Consider the following 6032-nt stretch of genomic DNA (forward strand, 5'->3'; position numbering starts at 1 on the left):
GAGCTGTCAACGGGCATTCTAAGCTGAATGTGCCTGCTCTCGTCAGACCGCGGCCGCCAGCCAGCTTGAGGCCTGGCAAGTACCAGTATGGGTGACCGGCTGGGAATCCCAGGTCCCGTTGACTTTTAAGGCCGTGAGTAGGTTTCTTTCCTTTTCGGAGGTGAGTTCGCACTGCAGAAAGCCCATAGGAAAGGAGGAGGAGCTGTCAACGGGCATTCTAGGCTGAATGTGCCTGCTCTCGTCAGATCGCGGCCGCCAGCCAGCTTGAGGCCTGGCAAGTACCAGTATGGGTGACCGGCTGGGAATCCCAGGTCCTGTTGACTTTTAAGGCCGTGAGTAGGTTTCTTTCCTTTTCGGAGGTGCGTTCGCACTGCAGAAAGCCCATAGGAAAGGAGGAGGAGCTGTCAACGGGCATTCTAAGCTGAATGTGCCTGCTCTCGTCAGATCGCGGCCGCCAGCCAGCTTGAGGCCTGGCAAGTACCAGTATGGGTGACCGGCTGGGAATCCCAGGTCCCGTTGACTTTTAAGGCCGTGAGTAGGTTTCTTTCCGTTTCGGAGGTGCGTTCGCACTGCAGAAAGCCCATAGGAAAGGAGGAGGAGCTGTCAACGGGCATTCTAAGCTGAATGTGCCTGCTCTCGTCAGATCGCGGCCGCCAGCCAGCTTGAGGCCTGGCAAGTACCAGTATGGGTGACCGGCTGGGAATCCCAGGTCCCGTTGACTTTTAAGGCCGTGAGTAGGTTTCTTTCCTTTTCGGAGGTGCGTTCGCACTGCAGAAAGCCCATAGGAAAGGAGGAGAAGCTGTCAACGGGGCATTCTAAGCTGAATGTGCCTGCTCTCGTCAGATCGCGGCCGCCAGCCAGCTTGAGGCCTGGCAAGTACCAGTATGGGTGACCGGCTGGGAATCCCAGGTCCCGTTGACTTTTAAGGCCGTGAGTAGGTTTCTTTCCGTTTCGGAGGTGCGTTCGCACTGCAGAAAGCCCATAGGAAAGGAGGAGGAGCTGTCAACGGGCATTCTAAGCTGAATGTGCCTGCTCTCGTCAGATCGCGGCCACCAGCCAGCTTGAGGCCTGGCAAGTACCAGTATGGGTGACCGGCTGGGAATCCCAGGTCCCGTTGACTTTTAAGGCCGTGAGTAGGTTTCTTTCCTTTTTGGAGGTGCGTTCGCACTGCAGAAAGCCCATAGGAAAGGAGGAGGAGCTGTCAAAGGGCATTCTAAGCTGAATGTGCCTGCTCTCGTCAGATCGCGGCCGCCAGCCAGCTTGAGGCCTGGCAAGTACCAGTATGGGTGACCGGCTGGGAATCCCAGGTCCCGTTGACTTTTAAGGCCGTGAGTAGGTTTCTTTCCTTTTCGGAGGTGCGTTCGCACTGCAGAAAGCCCATAGGAAAGGAGGAGAAGCTGTCAACGGGCATTCTAAGCTGAATGTGCCTGCTCTCGTCAGATCGCGGCCGCCAGCCAGCTTGAGGCCTGGCAAGTACCAGTATGGGTGACCGGCTGGGAATCCCAGGTCCCGTTGACTTTTAAGGCCGTGAGTAGGTTTCTTTCCTTTTCGGAGGTGCGTTCGCACTGCAGAAAGCCCATAGGAAAGGAGGAGGAGCTGTCAACGGGCATTCTAATCTGAATGTGCCTGCTCTCGTCAGATCGCAGCTGCCAGCCAGCTTGAGGCCTGGCAAGTACCAGTATGGGTGACCGGCTGGGAATCCCAGGTCCCGTTGACTTTTAAGGCCGTGAGTAGGTTTCTTTCCTTTTCGGAGGTGCGTTCGCACTGCAGAAAGCCCATAGGAAAGGAGGAGGAGCTGTCAACGGGCATTCTAAGCTGAATGTGCCTGCTCTCGTCAGATCGCGGCCGCCAGCCAGCTTGAGGCCTGGCAAGTACCAGTATGGGTGACCGGCTGGGAATCCCAGGTCCCGTTGACTTTTAAGGCCGTGAGTAGGTTTCTTTCCTTTTCGGAGGTGCGTTCGCACTGCAGAAAGCCCATAGGAAAGGAGGAGGAGCTGTCAACGGGCATTCTAAGCTGAATGTGCCTGCTCTCGTCAGATCGCGGCCGCCAGCCAGCTTGAGGCCTGGCAAGTACCAGTATGGGTGACCGGCTGGGAATCCCAGGTCCCGTTGACTTTTAAGGCCGTGAGTAGGTTTCTTTCCTTTTCGGAGGTGCGTTCGCACTGCAGAAAGCCCATAGGAAAGGAGAAGGAGCTGTCAACGGGCATTCTAAGCTGAATGTGCCTGCTCTCGTCAGACCGCGGCCGCCAGCCAGCTTGAGGCCTGGCAAGTACCAGTATGGGTGACCGGCTGGGAATCCCAGGTCCCGTTGACTTTTAAGGCCGTGAGTAGGTTTCTTTCCTTTTCGGAGGTGCGTTCGCACTGCAGAAAGCCCATAGGAAAGGAGGAGGAGCTGTCAACGGGCATTCTAAGCTGAATGTGCCTGCTCTCGTCAGATCGCGGCCGCCAGCCAGCTTGAGGCCTGGCAAGTACCAGTATGGGTGACCGGCTGGGAATACCAGGTCCCGTTGACTTTTAAGGCCGTGAGTAGGTTTCTTTCCTTTTCGGAGGTGCGTTCGCACTGCAGAAAGCCCATAGGAAAGGAGGAGGAGCTGTCAACGGGCATTCTAAGCTGAATGTGCCTGCTCTCGTCAGATCGCGGCCGCCAGCCAGCTTGAGGCCTGGCAAGTACCAGTATGGGTGACCGTCTGGGAATCCCAGGTCCCGTTGACTTTTAAGGCCGTGAGTAGGTTTCTTTCCTTTTCGGAGGTGCGTTCGCACTGCAGAAAGCCCATAGGAAAGGAGGAGGAGCTGTCAACGGGCATTCTAAGCTGAATGTGCCTGCTCTCGTCAGATCGCGGCCGCCAGCCAGCTTGAGGCCTGGCAAGTACCAGTATGGGTGACCGGCTGGGAATCCCAGGTCCCGTTGACTTTTAAGGCCGTGAGTAGGTTTCTTTCCTTTTCGGAGGTGCGTTCGCACTGCAGAAAGCCCATAGGAAAGGAGGAGGAGCTGTCAACGGGCATTCTAAGCTGAATGTGCCTGCTCTCGTCAGATCGCGGCCGCCAGCCAGCTTGAGGCCTGGCAAGTACCAGTATGGGTGACCGGCTGGGAATCCCAGGTCCCGTTGACTTTTAAGGCCGTGAGTAGGTTTCTTTCCTTTTCGGAGGTGCGTTCGCACTGCAGAAAGCCCATAGGAAAGGAGGAGGAGCTGTCAACGGGCATTCTAAGCTGAATGTGCCTGCTCTCGTCAGATCGCGGCCGCCAGCCAGCTTGAGGCCTGGCAAGTACCAGTATGGGTGACCGTCTGGGAATCCCAGGTCCCGTTGACTTTTAAGGCCGTGAGTAGGTTTCTTTCCTTTTCGGAGGTGCGTTCGCACTGCAGAAAGCCCATAGGAAAGGAGGAGGAGCTGTCAACGGGCATTCTAGCTGAATGTGCCTGCTCTCGTCAGATCGCGGCCGCCAGCCAGCTTGAGGCCTGGCAAGTACCAGTATGGGCGACCGGCTGGGAATCCCAGGTCCCGTTGACTTTTAAGGCCGTGAGTAGGTTTCTTTCCTTTTCGGAGGTGCGTTCGCACTGCAGAAAGCCCATAGGAAAGGAGGAGGAGCTGTCAACGGGCATTCTAAGCTGAATGTGCCTGCTCTCGTCAGATCGCGGCCGCCAGCCAGCTTGAGGCCTGGCAAGTACCAGTATGGGTGACCGGCTGGGAATCCCAGGTCCCGTTGACTTTTAAGGCCGTGAGTAGGTTTCTTTCCTTTTCGGAGGTGCGTTCGCACTGCAGAAAGCCCATAGGAAAGGAGGAGGAGCTGTCAACGGGCATTCTAAGCTGAATGTACCTGCTCTCGTCAGATCGCGGCCGCCAGCCAGCTTGAGGCCTGGCAAGTACCAGTATGGGTGACCGGCTGGGAATCCCAGGTCCTGTTGACTTTTAAGGCCGTGAGTAGGTTTCTTTCCTTTTCGGAGGTGCGTTCGCACTGCAGAAAGCCCATAGGAAAGGAGGAGGAGCTGTCAACGGGCATTCTAAGCTGAATGTGCCTGCTCTCGTCAGATCGCGGCCGCCAGCCAGCTTGAGGCCTGGCAAGTACCAGTATGAGTGACCGGCTGGGAATCCCAGGTCCCGTTGACTTTTAAGGCCGTGAGTAGGTTTCTTTCCGTTTCGGAGGTGCGTTCGCACTGCAGAAAGCCCATAGGAAAGGAGGAGGAGCTGTCAACGGGCATTCTAAGCTGAATGTGCCTGCTCTCGTCAGATCGCGGCCGCCAGCCAGCTTGAGGCCTGGCAAGTACCAGTATGGGTGACCGGCTGGGAATCCCAGGTCCCGTTGACTTTTAAGGCCGTGAGTAGGTTTCTTTCCTTTTCGGAGGTGCGTTCGCACTGCAGAAAGCCCATAGGAAAGGAGGAGAAGCTGTCAACGGGGCATTCTAAGCTGAATGTGCCTGCTCTCGTCAGATCGCGGCCGCCAGCCAGCTTGAGGCCTGGCAAGTACCAGTATGGGTGACCGGCTGGGAATCCCAGGTCCCGTTGACTTTTAAGGCCGTGAGTAGGTTTCTTTCCGTTTCGGAGGTGCGTTCGCACTGCAGAAAGCCCATAGGAAAGGAGGAGGAGCTGTCAACGGGCATTCTAAGCTGAATGTGCCTGCTCTCGTCAGATCGCGGCCGCCAGCCAGCTTGAGGCCTGGCAAGTACCAGTATGGGTGACCGGCTGGGAATCCCAGGTCCCGTTGACTTTTAAGGCCGTGAGTAGGTTTCTTTCCTTTTTGGAGGTGCGTTCGCACTGCAGAAAGCCCATAGGAAAGGAGGAGGAGCTGTCAAAGGGCATTCTAAGCTGAATGTGCCTGCTCTCGTCAGATCGCGGCCGCCAGCCAGCTTGAGGCCTGGCAAGTACCAGTATGGGTGACCGGCTGGGAATCCCAGGTCCCGTTGACTTTTAAGGCCGTGAGTAGGTTTCTTTCCTTTTCGGAGGTGCGTTCGCACTGCAGAAAGCCCATAGGAAAGGAGGAGAGCTGTCAACGGGCATTCTAAGCTGAATGTGCCTGCTCTCGTCAGATCGCGGCCGCCAGCCAGCTTGAGGCCTGGCAAGTACCAGTATGGGTGACCGGCTGGGAATCCCAGGTCCCGTTGACTTTTAAGGCCGTGAGTAGGTTTCTTTCCTTTTCGGAGGTGCGTTCGCACTGCAGAAAGCCCATAGGAAAGGAGGAGGAGCTGTCAACGGGCATTCTAATCTGAATGTGCCTGCTCTCGTCAGATCGCAGCTGCCAGCCAGCTTGAGGCCTGGCAAGTACCAGTATGGGTGACCGGCTGGGAATCCCAGGTCCCGTTGACTTTTAAGGCCGTGAGTAGGTTTCTTTCCTTTTCGGAGGTGCGTTCGCACTGCAGAAAGCCCATAGGAAAGGAGGAGGAGCTGTCAACGGGCATTCTAAGCTGAATGTGCCTGCTCTCGTCAGATCGCGGCCGCCAGCCAGCTTGAGGCCTGGCAAGTACCAGTATGGGTGACCGGCTGGGAATCCCAGGTCGCGTTGACTTTTAAGGCCGTGAGTAGGTTTCTTTCCTTTTCGGAGGTGCGTTCGCACTGCAGAAAGCCCATAGGAAAGGAGGAGGAGCTGTCAACGGGCATTCTAAGCTGAATGTGCCTGCTCTCGTCAGATCGCGGCCGCCAGCCAGCTTGAGGCCTGGCAAGTACCAGTATGGGTGACCGGCTGGGAATCCAGGTCCCGTTGACATTTAAGGCCGTGAGTAGGTTTCTTTCCTTTTCGGAGGTGCGTTCGCACTGCAGAAAGCCCATAGGAAAGGAGAAGGAGCTGTCAACGGGCATTCTAAGCTGAATGTGCCTGCTCTCGTCAGACCGCGGCCGCCAGCCAGCTTGAGGCCTGGCAAGTACCAGTATGGGTGACCGGCTGGGAATCCCAGGTCCCGTTGACTTTTAAGGCCGTGAGTAGGTTTCTTTCCTTTTCGGAGGTGCGTTCGCACTGCAGAAAGCCCATAGGAAAGGAGGAGGAGCTGTCAACGGGCATTCTAAGCTGAATGTGCCTGCTCTCGTCAGATCGCGGCCGCCAGCCA

The 6032-nt window shown here is 56.6% G+C and overlaps 29 pseudogenes; all 29 read left to right on the forward strand.

Moving 5' to 3' along the window:
* Positions 1–5: 5 nt before the first annotated feature.
* On the forward strand, positions 6–124 carry LOC136592906 (5S ribosomal RNA; annotated as a pseudogene).
* Positions 125–204: 80 nt separating this feature from the next.
* Positions 205–323, forward strand: LOC136592971 (5S ribosomal RNA; annotated as a pseudogene).
* Positions 324–403: 80 nt separating this feature from the next.
* On the forward strand, positions 404–522 carry LOC136592858 (5S ribosomal RNA; annotated as a pseudogene).
* Positions 523–602: 80 nt separating this feature from the next.
* Positions 603–721, forward strand: LOC136592859 (5S ribosomal RNA; annotated as a pseudogene).
* Positions 722–801: 80 nt separating this feature from the next.
* On the forward strand, positions 802–921 carry LOC136593063 (5S ribosomal RNA; annotated as a pseudogene).
* An 80-nt stretch (positions 922–1001) lies between these two features.
* Positions 1002–1120, forward strand: LOC136592876 (5S ribosomal RNA; annotated as a pseudogene).
* Positions 1121–1200: 80 nt separating this feature from the next.
* Positions 1201–1319, forward strand: LOC136593094 (5S ribosomal RNA; annotated as a pseudogene).
* An 80-nt stretch (positions 1320–1399) lies between these two features.
* On the forward strand, positions 1400–1518 carry LOC136592860 (5S ribosomal RNA; annotated as a pseudogene).
* Positions 1519–1598: 80 nt separating this feature from the next.
* LOC136592946 (5S ribosomal RNA) lies at positions 1599–1717 on the forward strand (annotated as a pseudogene).
* An 80-nt stretch (positions 1718–1797) lies between these two features.
* Positions 1798–1916, forward strand: LOC136592861 (5S ribosomal RNA; annotated as a pseudogene).
* Positions 1917–1996: 80 nt separating this feature from the next.
* On the forward strand, positions 1997–2115 carry LOC136592862 (5S ribosomal RNA; annotated as a pseudogene).
* Positions 2116–2195: 80 nt separating this feature from the next.
* Positions 2196–2314, forward strand: LOC136592907 (5S ribosomal RNA; annotated as a pseudogene).
* An 80-nt stretch (positions 2315–2394) lies between these two features.
* On the forward strand, positions 2395–2513 carry LOC136592840 (5S ribosomal RNA; annotated as a pseudogene).
* An 80-nt stretch (positions 2514–2593) lies between these two features.
* LOC136592804 (5S ribosomal RNA) lies at positions 2594–2712 on the forward strand (annotated as a pseudogene).
* An 80-nt stretch (positions 2713–2792) lies between these two features.
* Positions 2793–2911, forward strand: LOC136592863 (5S ribosomal RNA; annotated as a pseudogene).
* An 80-nt stretch (positions 2912–2991) lies between these two features.
* Positions 2992–3110, forward strand: LOC136592865 (5S ribosomal RNA; annotated as a pseudogene).
* Positions 3111–3190: 80 nt separating this feature from the next.
* On the forward strand, positions 3191–3309 carry LOC136592816 (5S ribosomal RNA; annotated as a pseudogene).
* A 278-nt stretch (positions 3310–3587) lies between these two features.
* On the forward strand, positions 3588–3706 carry LOC136592866 (5S ribosomal RNA; annotated as a pseudogene).
* An 80-nt stretch (positions 3707–3786) lies between these two features.
* LOC136592828 (5S ribosomal RNA) lies at positions 3787–3905 on the forward strand (annotated as a pseudogene).
* Positions 3906–3985: 80 nt separating this feature from the next.
* On the forward strand, positions 3986–4104 carry LOC136593067 (5S ribosomal RNA; annotated as a pseudogene).
* Positions 4105–4184: 80 nt separating this feature from the next.
* On the forward strand, positions 4185–4303 carry LOC136592868 (5S ribosomal RNA; annotated as a pseudogene).
* An 80-nt stretch (positions 4304–4383) lies between these two features.
* On the forward strand, positions 4384–4503 carry LOC136593064 (5S ribosomal RNA; annotated as a pseudogene).
* Positions 4504–4583: 80 nt separating this feature from the next.
* On the forward strand, positions 4584–4702 carry LOC136592869 (5S ribosomal RNA; annotated as a pseudogene).
* Positions 4703–4782: 80 nt separating this feature from the next.
* LOC136593095 (5S ribosomal RNA) lies at positions 4783–4901 on the forward strand (annotated as a pseudogene).
* A 79-nt stretch (positions 4902–4980) lies between these two features.
* Positions 4981–5099, forward strand: LOC136592870 (5S ribosomal RNA; annotated as a pseudogene).
* An 80-nt stretch (positions 5100–5179) lies between these two features.
* On the forward strand, positions 5180–5298 carry LOC136592947 (5S ribosomal RNA; annotated as a pseudogene).
* An 80-nt stretch (positions 5299–5378) lies between these two features.
* LOC136593062 (5S ribosomal RNA) lies at positions 5379–5497 on the forward strand (annotated as a pseudogene).
* Positions 5498–5577: 80 nt separating this feature from the next.
* Positions 5578–5695, forward strand: LOC136592916 (5S ribosomal RNA; annotated as a pseudogene).
* An 80-nt stretch (positions 5696–5775) lies between these two features.
* Positions 5776–5894, forward strand: LOC136592908 (5S ribosomal RNA; annotated as a pseudogene).
* Positions 5895–6032: the final 138 nt, after the last annotated feature.

This window comes from Eleutherodactylus coqui, unplaced genomic scaffold (assembly GCF_035609145.1).
Source record: "Eleutherodactylus coqui strain aEleCoq1 unplaced genomic scaffold, aEleCoq1.hap1 HAP1_SCAFFOLD_417, whole genome shotgun sequence".
NCBI classification, from domain to species: Eukaryota; Metazoa; Chordata; class Amphibia; order Anura; family Eleutherodactylidae; genus Eleutherodactylus; species Eleutherodactylus coqui.